Below are 13,595 nucleotides of genomic sequence, written 5' to 3' on the forward strand. Positions count from 1 at the left end.
CAGATAGAAAAATGTAGAATCTTTTCCCAAAATGAAAAGGAAAGAAAAAATGCTGCAATTTGAGTATATCTGTACATTGCTGTGTTGTCAGACCTGTTTTTTAAATTAGTTTTTAAGTTTTTCTAAGAAGTGCTTTAAAAAAATACTGATACTGGTGTTCAGCAGTCACAAAACAGAAGCAGTCCCATACAGAAAAGGCCCATAACAGAAGCAGCAGAATGACTTAATATGAAAAATTTTTTAAAAGGAAACTAAGGTATTCTGCATTCTCATTTATTAGACAGGGAGAGAGAACTGAAGAGTAACCTTTAAGGAACTCAAATTGCACCTGAATAATTTGCATTTAGAAAGGATGTTCCTTTCGTGTTCAATTGGTTTATTGAATCTGTGCTAGATTCCTGTAAATGCTACACAGGTTTTGCATCTCCAGTATTTTGCCTAAATGAAAGACTAACCTTTGGAATCTGGCTTGCCTATATTACATTTATGTTTAGTCTAATAGAGGTGAAGAAAGCCATTGAACTGAGTGGCACAAATTCTCTTGGTCCTTTAGAAGCAGCTTTAACAACAATCTCACTTGGATGTTCAGTGACAGGAATTAACATTATTCCTATACATAGGAACATCCTTCTACTTGAAACAGCCTTCACAAATTCATGTTTCAGTAATCTACAAGGGCAGAGTGTGGTGCTGAAGGAGGAAAAGCTGAATATACTTTTCATTCCTGTGAGGAATTAAAAAGAAGGCAAGTGCTTTGAGTGGTGAGCAAGTCTGCCTTCATTTTGATTCTACTGGTCTGCCATAAAGAAACTTGAAACAATGCTTATTTTACTGAAGAAAAATATTTTGAAAATTATTATCTTAAGGAGCTGTGGGGTTGGTGTGAATGTGGACCGAGGTAATTTTGTTCCTTTAGTATGCAGTATATGTTGACAGTAAATTTTTCCTGCATACAGTGGTTATAAGAAGCTTTGCCTTGGGGGTTACACAAAAAACTGTATTAGAAGTATAAGAGAAATCTTGCCTTGTATGTGGAACTTCTTAGTAATACACTTATTTCAGTCTCCTTCTGTTTCAGCATTTGTGTGTAGATCTCTCAGGTATCTTGTACAGTCTTTATGGACAAGGTAGTATATTTAACAAGGTGCCTGAGACTTGTAATATTTTGGAATTTGTTTGTGATTTTTATGCAAAAGCAAAATCATCTTGAAATCAGACAGGAATCTAATTAGAGAATTGCACTCAGGAAGTGCTTTGTGGAAAAATACCCAAATTGGTAATGGGGATTAGGTATTTCATATTCTATCTAAGATACCCAGCATTAGACACATCAGATTGTAAATAGCATTTTTGAGTTTATTCCTAGCAATAAGTACTTCTTTGTATTAATGCAGGGTGATAGTTTGGTTCTGACCCTAAAAAGCAAGAAAAAGCTAGTATCTTTGTGGCATTGCACTCACACTCTGTTTAGGGGAACTTAGCAGTAACAGTGCAATTGCTCTTTCACCTGGAGTCTGGGATGTCCTGAGTTATTCTGAATGTGTGCTAGCCTCAGTTATTGGTGCCCTGGTCCCCAGATGGATTTTTTTCTTTCACTTCTCTGCACCATTCCTTGTCAAAAAGGTTACTCTTACCCTTTACCACATGAAGGTAGAAGGGCTAGAGTTTGGAATGAGAGTACTGAAAAGTGAAAGCTTCTATAAAAGAGGAATCATAACTTTTTTCAAAAAAATCCCTATGTAATCTTTGCTTTCATATTGTTGAATCCCACGGCAAGAAACTATCCAGTAAACAGTTTGCCATTGCTAAACATCAGGACCAAATAACAAGATCCATGGATAAGATAACCACCATAATAAAGGTTGACTAAAGCTGTATATAAACAAAGGCTTCTCAGACGACCTGGATATTTTGTATGTGTCCCATCAGCAAAAAAAGGCATGGCATGGCTGCAATCCTTGAGTTCAGTACAGCTGCTAAGCTGTAATTGGTTATGAAGCTGTATGAGAAATTATCCCATCCTGGTGAATAATCATCTCATCTCACTCATTGTTAACTCATTGCTTGCTCATGGTTGGGTTAGAGTGAGAGTGATATGGTAGCATGCACAGCAGTAAGTTTGGCATCTAAGACTTGCAGCTAAGACAGAAGAGTGCTGTGTATTCTCAGAGATGGAGGATACAGCCCATCTGTCTTCTGTTCTTTGCTCTACCTGTTCAAAGAATAATAAATTGGTATCAGTATTCTGCTCTATTTTCTCTAGGCACTCCAAGAATGAGATTTGGCGTACTTAAGAGATATACTAAAGCTCAGAAATAAAACATAGGTCATCTAGAACAATGGATCCTTCCTCAGTAAGAGCAAAGCTTGACCATGACAGTTTTCTTTAGAAACAATTTACCTCTGTCTCAGAAACTACCAGTAAGGAACATAAGTATCCATATTTGTGTGCATGTGTGTGTAAAGCAAAATAAAAGTTCCAAAACAAAGCAAGTTGACTTGCTTCTTCCCATGTCCACATAGAATCAGAATCATAGAACTACATAGATAGCAATTGTGTTGCTTTATGCATGCCTGAGGTGTGATCAGGAAACTATAGAAATACACAAAAAATAGAATGAGAAAAAGAAACTAATGTGCAGAAATGTCTTGCTGCTATTTTGTTTGCCTCTAAATGCTGTTGTAAAATAAATATGTGCAATTGACCATCTATTATCCTTTATCCATAAGGATCTAAAACCTCAATTTGGAACAAGTTTTACAGCGCACTTCATAACTTCTTTGGATTTTTTAAAACTTTTTAATAACTTGGCATATGAATTTATGAGTGTACTGTGGTACCGTCATCAAAAAGAAGATCAAAATAGTGACTAGAATAAGTGAAAAGGAGATAGAACTGGCACAAAATCTGTATGGAACAAAGAAGTTACCTTTATTATTCAAAGTACAACTCCTGTTGGGAACTTGCGTAGATATCATATAAATCATGATGGAATAGGTCCTCTAATGAAGGACCATTATGATGGGAAGCAGGTAGTCTCCATTGGAAATGAAAAGCTAGGCACAATTATACTGGTTGTTAGCGTGCAAGCAGCTAAAAGAGCCCTGTATGTTATTAGGCACTTGCCCTTACTACCTGAAGTGGAATTGTCTGATAGGAAAATTGGGTGGGACTTTCCATGGAAAAAAATGCAAATTGTGTACGAAGTTGTCTGTATGAGTCTTATGACTGATTTTAGTGGCTTAAGGTAAAGTTTTCTTGGCAATGAAAGAAGTATTTTGGCTCTTCCTGAGGTCTGTAAGCTTTATTAAGCACATGCATGACAAGTAATCTGATAGCAAACTGTTTTCTTTGCCTCCCTAGGACCCTTAAACGTTGACTGAATCCCTTCATCTGAGACAGGCATTGCTTTCACTGTTGTTTCTATGACAGATGAATGTGAATGGTGAATCTATCTTTGGAAAGCAGATGATGAGATGCATTGTCTTTTAGTGGTCAAGTCTGATAGACATCCTTATTTATGTGTCAGTATTGAGTCTTATAAAAGATTTTTTCAAAAGTGAAAATAAGTTTTCCTGAGAGAGAAAGATAAGAAATAAAGGATTAGTATATCTCTCCATACAATAACTGCTACTGTGAAATTCTAGCCCTTTTTCTAATGCTAGGTTAAAAGTTGGAACTTGTTAAAGGCCTATGATTCTAATGAGAGATTTGCTCCTGACTTCGGGATGATCACAGTTTTACTCCTATGGTGCAGCTGGGCTTTCCTAGGAAAGCTAATGTATAAAATACAGCCTCTGCCAGCACATCATCAATGCAACATGATGGGAAGAAGGTAACACTGAATGACATCCATAGCCAATAATAGCTGCTGTGAGCATCCTGTCAATCAGTGTATTAATGTTAGTTACCAGCTTGATTAATGACATGGAAACACTTGCTCTTTCTCTGAATAGTGTCTGAGTGCCTCCTGCCAGAGCAATGGAGATCACCTTCTGCTGAGCTTATACATATATGCAGGAATAGAGCCATTATGGGTGTTTCAGTGCATTGTGTAATATCCTCTTCCAAATTAAGGAGGCTCTGAGATATCATTTAGTTTATCCCTGCCTGTATTTGTTTGCACACTTAAAATTGGCTGACTCTCAGACCAAGTGGTGCCTTGTAGCTTTAAACTCAGCAGTGGCTGTAGTCTGTGTTAGGGAATTTTTCTGTCTCTATAAAAGACAAACCAAGACTCATACTAAAGATGGCCCTGGAATTTCTTTGCAATGATCCTCCCTGAGAAACTTCAAGTCTCTTGATTGCAAATAGGAAATGCTTGAAGAAATGTGTGTATATGACAGAGTGAGCTTGAGAAGGCAAGAAAAGGATTTCATTGAATAATTTCCAAAAAATAAAGTGAAAAAGAATTATTTATATCAAACCAGAAGGAAACAGAGCAGTAGCATGCGGGGATAGAGTCCTTTTACTGTCTGAAAGTACTGAAAGTTTTACTCAAGACTGGGCAAAGTTCTGCATTGTGGTATTAGATGTCAACATCCTGAGATACTCAGCTTGGCACAGTGACACCACTCCATTGCCTCATTTCATGCTAGTATGTTTCAGGCTGTGTGCTGAATATGTCCAGAACTTGGCTTTTTATTCTGTGTGCAATAGATTAAATTTTCCTATTTTGACAGGTAATATCTTTAGCAGTGTGCTCTGAAATGCCTTAGGAATTCAAGCTGTCCCTTAATCAATGCTGCAGACAATGCAGTTTTGTTTTTTTTTCTCTAATGTATGAACTATGACAGTAGATTCATCCTGGCATACATCTGTCAGACCAGACTGAAAGCATTCAGTTAGCATTACCAGCACAGGGCCAACAAATAGGAGACAATCTAAAAAAGGGGGATTGAAATATAACATAGCTGGGAAATATAAGATATCTCAAAATAAGATCATAATGGAGGATATAAATTGCACAGGAATCCAGACAGCAACAGGACATCCTCAAAATATGCTACAGTATCTGCATACTGATACTGACTTTTACAAATATGCAACAAATTGGGATTGTTTGTGAAATGAACAGCTATGGGTCAAGATGTAACATAACAGAAAAAACAACTTTGCAAATATAAATATTTATTATTAGTGGACAGTAACTGCTTCCTACTAAAATTGGCAAGAATTATAAACCCTTTTAGTACTTATTGGAGGATTAGAAGGCTGATGAGAGAGTGTAGCAAAAAAAAATCTTGTGCCTTCTAGAAAAATCAGCAAAGCTAACATTGCCAGACCATAATGGAGAATACTCCAGTGTACTGAGAGCTACTGGGCTGCAGATCCACCACTAAAAATCTCCGGTGCTTGATGCTGAACCAAGAAAAGAAAAACACAAAATGAAAAATCCTGCATTGGCTGAAGGACATGCAGAATTCTTTCCCATCTGTACTTTTGGTGATTGTTAATACTTGTGTGAAACACTGCTGGACTGCCATAGAGCAAATTACAAGCAAGAGATGAATGTGTCTGGTTTGATCTTTGAGCTTCTTTGATATGATGCAGGTAAGAGTTAATGTCATCTCTACATATTGTGGCATGTTTAACATCTGCTGTTCCTTTCTGGGTTTGTTTGCAGTTTCAGTCCTTAGCTTATGACCTTTCCTTTTTTTAATTTAGCCATTGATTACAGCCCAGAACATGTGATTCATCTGAACTGCAAAATCCCTGTTTCTTATGGTACTAATAAGCATTGTGCCGACTGAAAGCTGTAGCAGAAGAGAAAGGGAGGAGGCCTAACAGGCTTGACACTGTCTTTTGTCGGTGTTGCAGCAAGGGGAGAAGGAAATATGTATAGGAATTGTCTTATCATCATGCACACATACACATGTACGTAAGCTTTTTTTATTTGTTTATCTAATCTCTTGGATGCTTTTTCAATGCCTGTCTTAACCCTTTGTTCTTGAAGTAAGCAAGGAAAAACTATATGACAGGCATTTAATTTTTTTCTTTCTCAAGAGCAGCTAGTGTCCCTTGTGCTGAGAAGAAAATGGGACTGTGTGGAAAGCTAAATTTCAATTAACACATCAAAGGGCAGTTTGTGGTGTTTTGCCTATAGCTAGGGTTTAACTGAGTTGCAGGACTCTGGGAATTTTGTGTTTTCCTATAGGCTCACTTACTGCATTCTTACCTCTCCTACTTTTCTGCTCTTCCTCTGCTTCTCTGAAGGGGACAAATGAAAGCAGTATAATCTTGTTGAATATGGTTCTTGCTGATGAATTAGATGAACAGCTGCTGCGAACAGTCTAGGAATACAATTTGGTGAAAAAAAGAGATGAGATCCAAACAAATTCCCTTATTATGCCATTCATTCTATATGCAGAATTATACCAGATTGGTGGAAAAACGGGAGGGCCTAAAATTCAATTTCACTTGAAGCTGGTGTAAAAAGAAGCAATTCTACATACATTGCAGCCACAAAAACATATATTTATAAGCACAGGCTTTTGCTTTGTAGGTAGAAACTGCACAGCTGTATACATTTGATTTTCTACATGCATAAGAACTTATTTTACAGGCACAACTATTGTACTTTCTTCTCAGTATTTCCTGAACAGTTATGCTAATTCTTACATTATGTAGTTCATATCTTTTCTTTGTGCTTTAAACCAGGTTGGAAAGGGGGAGAAAACCCTACATTTTGGCATGCAGGACAATCAAAAATCCAATCCAGAAAATGGAGAAGTCATTGGTGTGTCAGTGTTCTTGCAATATCCTGAATGTGCACATTTTTGCATTGTAAAAATCCAGCATGCAATTGTGTGTTAAGATTGGAAATTAAAGCTAATCTCCTCAGTTGCCTTATGAATGTTATACACAAAATGAAGCAATAGCATTTTGCCTTTTTGTCTTGCTACTTTAGTGAATTCTTTCACAGTTGTTTTTCACCTAGCAGAGTCTGGGAAATACACAAAGAATTAAACACACCGTCTACAGAAATGGGAGAGCCAAATGGAAGAGAATTACATTGATCTTGGATCAATTAACATTTAGCGTAGTTCTAACAATTCACATATTTTGGAAAGGTTGATGGGGATCTTGGTAATCTAGGCCTGCTAAAGCCTTTGGCCACACATCCATATTTTGAACCAGATGTCTGTGGTTTACTGACTTGTTTCCTTTCATCCCACTGCAGGCCAGTAGTAGGAGCTGGATTCTTTTCTTGGTTGGTGGGTTTAAAACAAATTGAAAGCTTCTTATGCTACGTACATTTTGTAAACGACAAGCTTGGTCTGAAAATATAACCATTTTAGAGTTTTAGGCAAGTAATTTTAAAGAATTTAAAATGTTATTCTGGAACAAAATTTTTTTCATGCTTAGAAAATTGGAAGAGGCCTTCCTGGTAGATACAAAAAATGGAAAAACAAATATGTAGTTTTTAAAATTGACTCTTAGAAATAATCTAAAAGTTTAACAGTAGTCATGAAGACTTCAACATAAATGATATTTTGGTTTCTTTAAAAGGGATCACATTAGTTCTCAGGATGGAAGTGTCACAAGATCAATTGTAACTATACCTTGACACTCTGTGCCTCTATGCATGTGCATAGCTTGATATTATCTAAGTATCAGTAACAGTGATACCTAAAGCTACTGAGGGTAAACACAGGTTTCTGATGACAGCATCTTAAGTACAGGAGAAAAGCTCCTGTGTGGTTATGTTTATAATACCATCATATCCCCGAGGTGCTGACAGAGCTTCATTGACAGTTCTCCTATGAGCTGTTTTTCTGTATTTCATGTATCACTTCTCTTTCTTGATGAAAATCATTGATATTTCTTCACTTTAAATAAAGACACCACGAATTAACATCATAATAACTTTTAGTAGCCTGGTTATTTTAAAGGAATTCAAAATCTCAGTTTGACTTCTTAATGGTTGTAAAAGGTATGTTTTGGACAATAGAACTGTATTTTAACAAATAATGTAATTAATAAAGAATAACTCTTTGATACATGTATGTTTAAAAAATGTTAAAGCTAGTTTGTTTTTTTGGGGTTTTTTTCTGAATGATTTTTTATTTTATGTGGAGGTTTGCTATACTTTACTAAGCCCTTGGGTCCCCAGTTGTAACAGTTGTACTGCTTAATCTGTAGCAGCCAAGTTAAATGAAACAGGTTCTCCAGTCATGAAATCATTACGGGGGGGAAAAAAAAGGAGGTCCAGTCCATCCCTGTTGTGGCAGGAAGTGGGTAACTAGGTCATCCCTGACAGATGTTTGTATAGGCTGCTGTTAAAAACCACAAATGAAGGGGATTCCACAACCTCATAAATTTATTCCACCTAATTTAGACTTTAGGTTGAAAGGATTTTTTTTGCTGTAGTTTCATTTTTTACATCTAGTCTACTCCGATGCAAATTAAGCAATTACTTGTTTTAATTCAGGTGTGTACAAAGATCTGTTGACCATGACTTTCTGTATGCAACCTTTTATGCATTTTCCTCCCAGTCTTCTTTTTCTGAGAAAGCCAAGCCTCATTTCTTCAACCTTTCCTTGTAAGTCATATTCTCAAAATATCATTCTTGTTGATTTCATTTCAACTTCATCCAAATTGTTGAAATTGTTCTTGGAGTGCATTGCCCAAAATTGCACAGAATGCTCCAGCTGAGACCTCAGCAGCACTGAAGATTGCAAGATAATTAGGTCCTGCATCTCACATGCTGCACACTTCCTACTACATCTTGGAATGTGAAATGCCTTTCTGCAGCATCATCATGCTGACTCATATTTAGTTTGAAATCCACTTGAACCTTCCTAGCCTTCTTTGCAATCCTGTTGCCTTGTTAAAGCATCCTCAGGTTATATTAATATACTGTGTTTTATTTTTGTCAATTTCCCTCTGTCTAGTACGAGTTTATTGCAGTTGTACTGTTTCTCACATAATCTAAGTATTTTGCATTCTGATCTGCTTTCCTGTGTTTGCAACCCCCTTCCAGACTTTTTGCAAATGATACAAGTTTACTCCCTTTCCTGTTTTCCAAACTGTTCAATGAAAAATTGAAGAGCATAGGACGGATGAGAAGTCCCTGAAGGATGTTGCTGCCATTCTGCCCTACTCTGTCAGGGAACCATTAAATAAATACTTTTTGGGAGAAATACTTCATAACTTGTGTATCAACAATTACTTGAATTTGTCTACACCATTTTTTGTATTGCAGGCAAAATTAGAGAGGACATAACTAAAGGCTTTTTTAAAGTACAGATACCCCATTTACTGCTTCCTTCTTGTTCAACAGGCCTGCTGCCCTTTCTAAGAAGGAAATTGGAGAGGTTTGACACAGTAATGATTCTAAGATTACATTTTAAAATCTTACTACATAGTTGTTTTCTATCATATTGTTATCTTCATGCCTGTACACTAACTGCCTAATAACCTCTGACAGTAGCTCTCAGAGATGCATGGTTATTTATGAGTTAGGCCAATGCAATTTTTTTTCCTAAGACAGGCATTATTTTCCTCATTTCTAGTCTTCTAGGACCTCCCTTGAACTTCATGAATTTTCAAAAAAACCCAAACCAAAACAAAAACCTCTCCACAACACCCTCCCCTGCTCCCATCCCAGAATCATCATACAGAGATTATTTTGTCTTTTAAGTGCTCCAGGGTAATTTTTAGCACATTTTCCTGTGGACACACAGTTTATATGATCCCACATATGACCAGTCAGAACACACCATGCCTTTTGAACTTGTTGCTCACTCTCCAACTGAACGGGACTGAGTAGTTGTGATCTCAGAGATACCACATTTCTACAGATTTTGTGAAAATAAGCAGGTAAATAGAGAGTTTTCCATGGCAACAAGGAATTCAGTGTAAATGAAACCCTGATATCAGGCATTGGAAAACTCACAGAAGAATGTTATGAATATTTCAGCTGTAAACTTCAGTCATACTTTTTCCTCTGGGCTAATGCAAACAGGAGACACAGGGCTACAGGGATGCTGGCTTTATCCACTGCTTTCTGAACTACATGTTTAAGTCAGCAGGATTGGAAACTGGCATTCCTTAATATTGCTTAACACATTCCTTCCCTTTTCTGGTCCATGTGTCTTAGACATTTCTTAAAATTAATTGCTTTGCATGTCTGACACTAAGATATTTTGTAGACACATTAGGCAAATAAGAGCACTGAATATACGTCTTCTCTGTGTCACATTATTTGCTATCTTTACTTAGATACTGGATTTGAACTTTTCTTTGTCTCCCTTAGTTTGTGTGTGTGTAACCTTTTCTTGGCTTTTAGGTCCTTTCCTAGATTAACTCATTTATCCTCTTAGCCTTCACCATTCGTTCCTTGTGTGAGTTTACTATTCCTTTAAACCCATTTTTAGTCATTGGTTCTCGTTTTCACTCTTTTGCATGATTGCTTCCTGTTTTTTAGTTAACCAAATAGCTCCTGATGAAGCCTCGCTGCTCTCTTTCAGTGCTTACTTTACATCAGGGTAGTCTGCTCTTGTGCCTTTAATACACTTCTTTCAGTAACTGATGTATCTCCTATGCTCTATTTCCTTATTAATTTCTTCCGAAAGATCTACCCACCCATTCAATCCGTAAGCCAAGAAAAATCCACTTTTGGTAGCCCATACTCTTTCTGTCACTCTATGCTTTCTTTGGCACCATTAATTTTATTGTTTTGTGATCAGTTTTGTGTTTATATCTTCCACCTTTTTCTCATTAGGAAGTATTAACTGATGAGCTAACTATGCAAAATAGCCTTTTCTCTCTTATCCCCTCAACTGTCTGAAATCTCAGTACTCTGAAAGAAAGGTTGCTCCAAATCTGCTGACTATGGGGCTGTTATCTTTTTTTGGATCTATGCTTGGACAGAACAAGGGATAGGACACTGAACTGAGTGGCTGTCAGAACAGTTGGAGAAAAGCAGCTCCCCTATTCCCAGCACAGGGGGCATTGCAGAATGATGCAGCAGACCAGCTCACCTAGAGCTGGAAGGGAACAGAGGCAGAGAATTTGTAATTAGAATACTGTTATTTTAGTATATAATATTTAATCATCTTCCAGGCTTAATGTTGATGTTTTGTGGCCAAACAAAGAAGGCCTTATTCAACAATTACAAAAAACCCTGAACCCCTTAAACTGGTAAGACTCTTGCCTGAAAAAAACATCAAGACACGCCCCATTGCTATTGGAAACCACATACAGGCATGGCTCTCTGCAAACACTGTCTGCCTCTCATGGCTTAAAATCAAAGGCAACAAAATAAGCTCCAGGCAAGACAGATACTTCAGGAAAGAAGATATAAGGTGTAAAGAGTGAGACAGAACTATGAAAGATGTGTGGAAAAGCATGAGCTTAAAAAAACATGGAGAGGAAGCCTGACAGATAAGAGGGGCCTGTTTACCTGAGAGCAGCATTGTAAAAGGAATAGTCTGAGTGTAGGAAAAATTGCAGGGAAGAGCAGACAAGTAGATTGCAAAGGACATGGGAAGAAAAGTAATATAATAAAATGAAAACAGACAGGTGGGGAAAAAAAGTGAGTGTAGCATCCATCAAGATGATTTCTTTTATTTCTTCATTGGGGAACATTTAAAACCAAATTATTTTTTATTAAAATGACTTAAACAAGAAGATTGTAAAACTCTCCTTGATTCTGACTAGAATGTAGCTAACAATCAAAGTAGCTAGAGTTGAAGTCAAAAGGAACATTTCTATGGCAAAAACCCCCCACAAATTCCATTAAATTTTTGTGTTTGGTTTGACAGGAAGCTGTTTGTGGGCTTCATGGAGATTTGGAGCAAAAATCATTACAGCAGAGGTGGATCACTGGATCAGACTAATGGTGATGATATTAAAGGTATAATAAATGCTGTTTATGACAATCACATAGATTATAAAAATAGATTTGTGTTTACATAGTGTTTGTGTCTATTTCTTAAATGTAAGCTTAATGTGATAACATTGTTTTCCTTTTAGCCTCTCTGCATCTTGATATGCTGGTAGGGAAGATACTCTTGTATATTATTTATGTAAGGTTTTGTTACCTTTCAACTCAGAGTTGCCAGCAATATTAATACCAATATTAAAAATATTATAAAGCATGTAGTGCAGTATATGGCTCAAGGAGACAGCTCTAATTCAGTGAGCCTCAAAATTGATTTAATGGAGATCAAAATCACGTTTTCCTATAAAAGTGTTATTGCACTAAACCAGTTTTAGAAAACTTTAACTAAACTTTAAAATTAATGTTAGTACAATTGCAACATTTCTATTTGCTCATAAATAGAAATGCTTTGTGAGAAACAGGTGCAGAAGCTGTTCCAATCTGAGACGGCGTTCTATCACAGCAATGCACTTGCTGTCACAGTCACATGGCATTTTACCTTGTGCCAAAACTGCATTCTGAGTCTTCTGACCTACAGAACACAGACTGGGAGATACTAGTCATTATTCCAACCCAGACTGGCCAGGAGCTTGTTGGTCTGATACAGGGAGGGTCCATACATGTGCTCAGTTGCGTTAGGAGAAGGAAGGACAGAGTGTTTGAGCTACAAACTTCCAGCATTCACCAAGACAGAAGACAGTACTTTTTTCTATTATGTTTTCACAGCATATTACATTACATCTAACCTAGAAATGTCATAAATACTTAATTTTGATGATGAAATAATTTAGGCATTTTCTACACAAGCTGCTGCACCAGTGTGTCTATTTAGTTGTAAGATTATTTTTCTACTATGCTAGTTAAATCAGATTGGCTGCTGGTGTTGGCATAGTTATAGGATGTGTGTAGGTCTTTCTACATATGGGATAGGTGAATACATGTGGATACATATTTTTATGTATAAAATTCATAAATATTGGCAAATATACAGTGAGGCATACTGTAATAGCTTATGCTTTAAGAAATACCAGTACGGGTCTATTACCCAGTGCCAGGCTGACAGGGAACTAACAAAGAATTTGAAACTTCTGTTTCACTGGCATTACAAATAATTGAGGGGATAAACCAAAGGATACTAAGTCTTGGTTGCTCTACTGTCTTGCACCAAGTCCAAGATGATGGAAGAAAGTTATAGGCAAAATAGATGCCAAAAGCATCAGAAGTAAAGACCCTAATGCTATCTGAGTCCTAACGTTTCCCTGATTTGTAGCTGATAGAGACTGATTTCAGTTTGGAAGCATATAGTTTACTACTTTTCCAAGGATATTGTAATTTCTCATAACTCTTGACTTTCATTCCTAAAAGTACCAGCCTGCTAAATCAAGTTCCTCTTCTATCTCTACTTCTTCCAATAATCTCGTGAATTTGAGGCCTTTCTTCTAATTACTGATTTAATTTTAAAACGGTCTTATTTGGGACCTATTTGTAAACATACATTATTCATATAATCAGTTACCTGGTGTGGTCAGTTGCTACGCCTTGGTATTGCAGTATCTGCTGCTTGCATGAAACCTAAGCCAGCTAATAGCAAATTGACTTTGGTGGGAAAAAGAGAAGTAAGATATATGCAGTTATTAAGAGCATGTATTATTTGATATTATTAGATACATATCTTTCATGAAGACACCAAACTGTATTTGGTGC

The 13,595-nt window shown here is 36.7% G+C and overlaps 1 protein-coding gene across 1 annotated transcript in view; it reads left to right on the plus strand.

Annotated features, from left to right (window-relative positions):
• Positions 1 to 11,921, plus strand: part of METTL8 (methyltransferase like 8) — a 46,734-nt gene extending 34,813 nt beyond the window's left edge. The window contains exon 12 of the transcript XR_001862394.1: positions 5,258 to 11,921. The gene's annotated coding sequence lies outside the window, so the exon portion shown is untranslated. The remainder of the gene's footprint in view (positions 1 to 5,257) is intronic.
• Positions 11,922 to 13,595: the final 1,674 nt, after the last annotated feature.

The sequence above is a fragment of the Corvus brachyrhynchos genome, unplaced genomic scaffold (genome assembly GCF_000691975.1).
Source record: "Corvus brachyrhynchos isolate BGI_N302 unplaced genomic scaffold, ASM69197v1 scaffold255, whole genome shotgun sequence".
NCBI lineage: Eukaryota > Metazoa > Chordata > Aves > Passeriformes > Corvidae > Corvus > Corvus brachyrhynchos.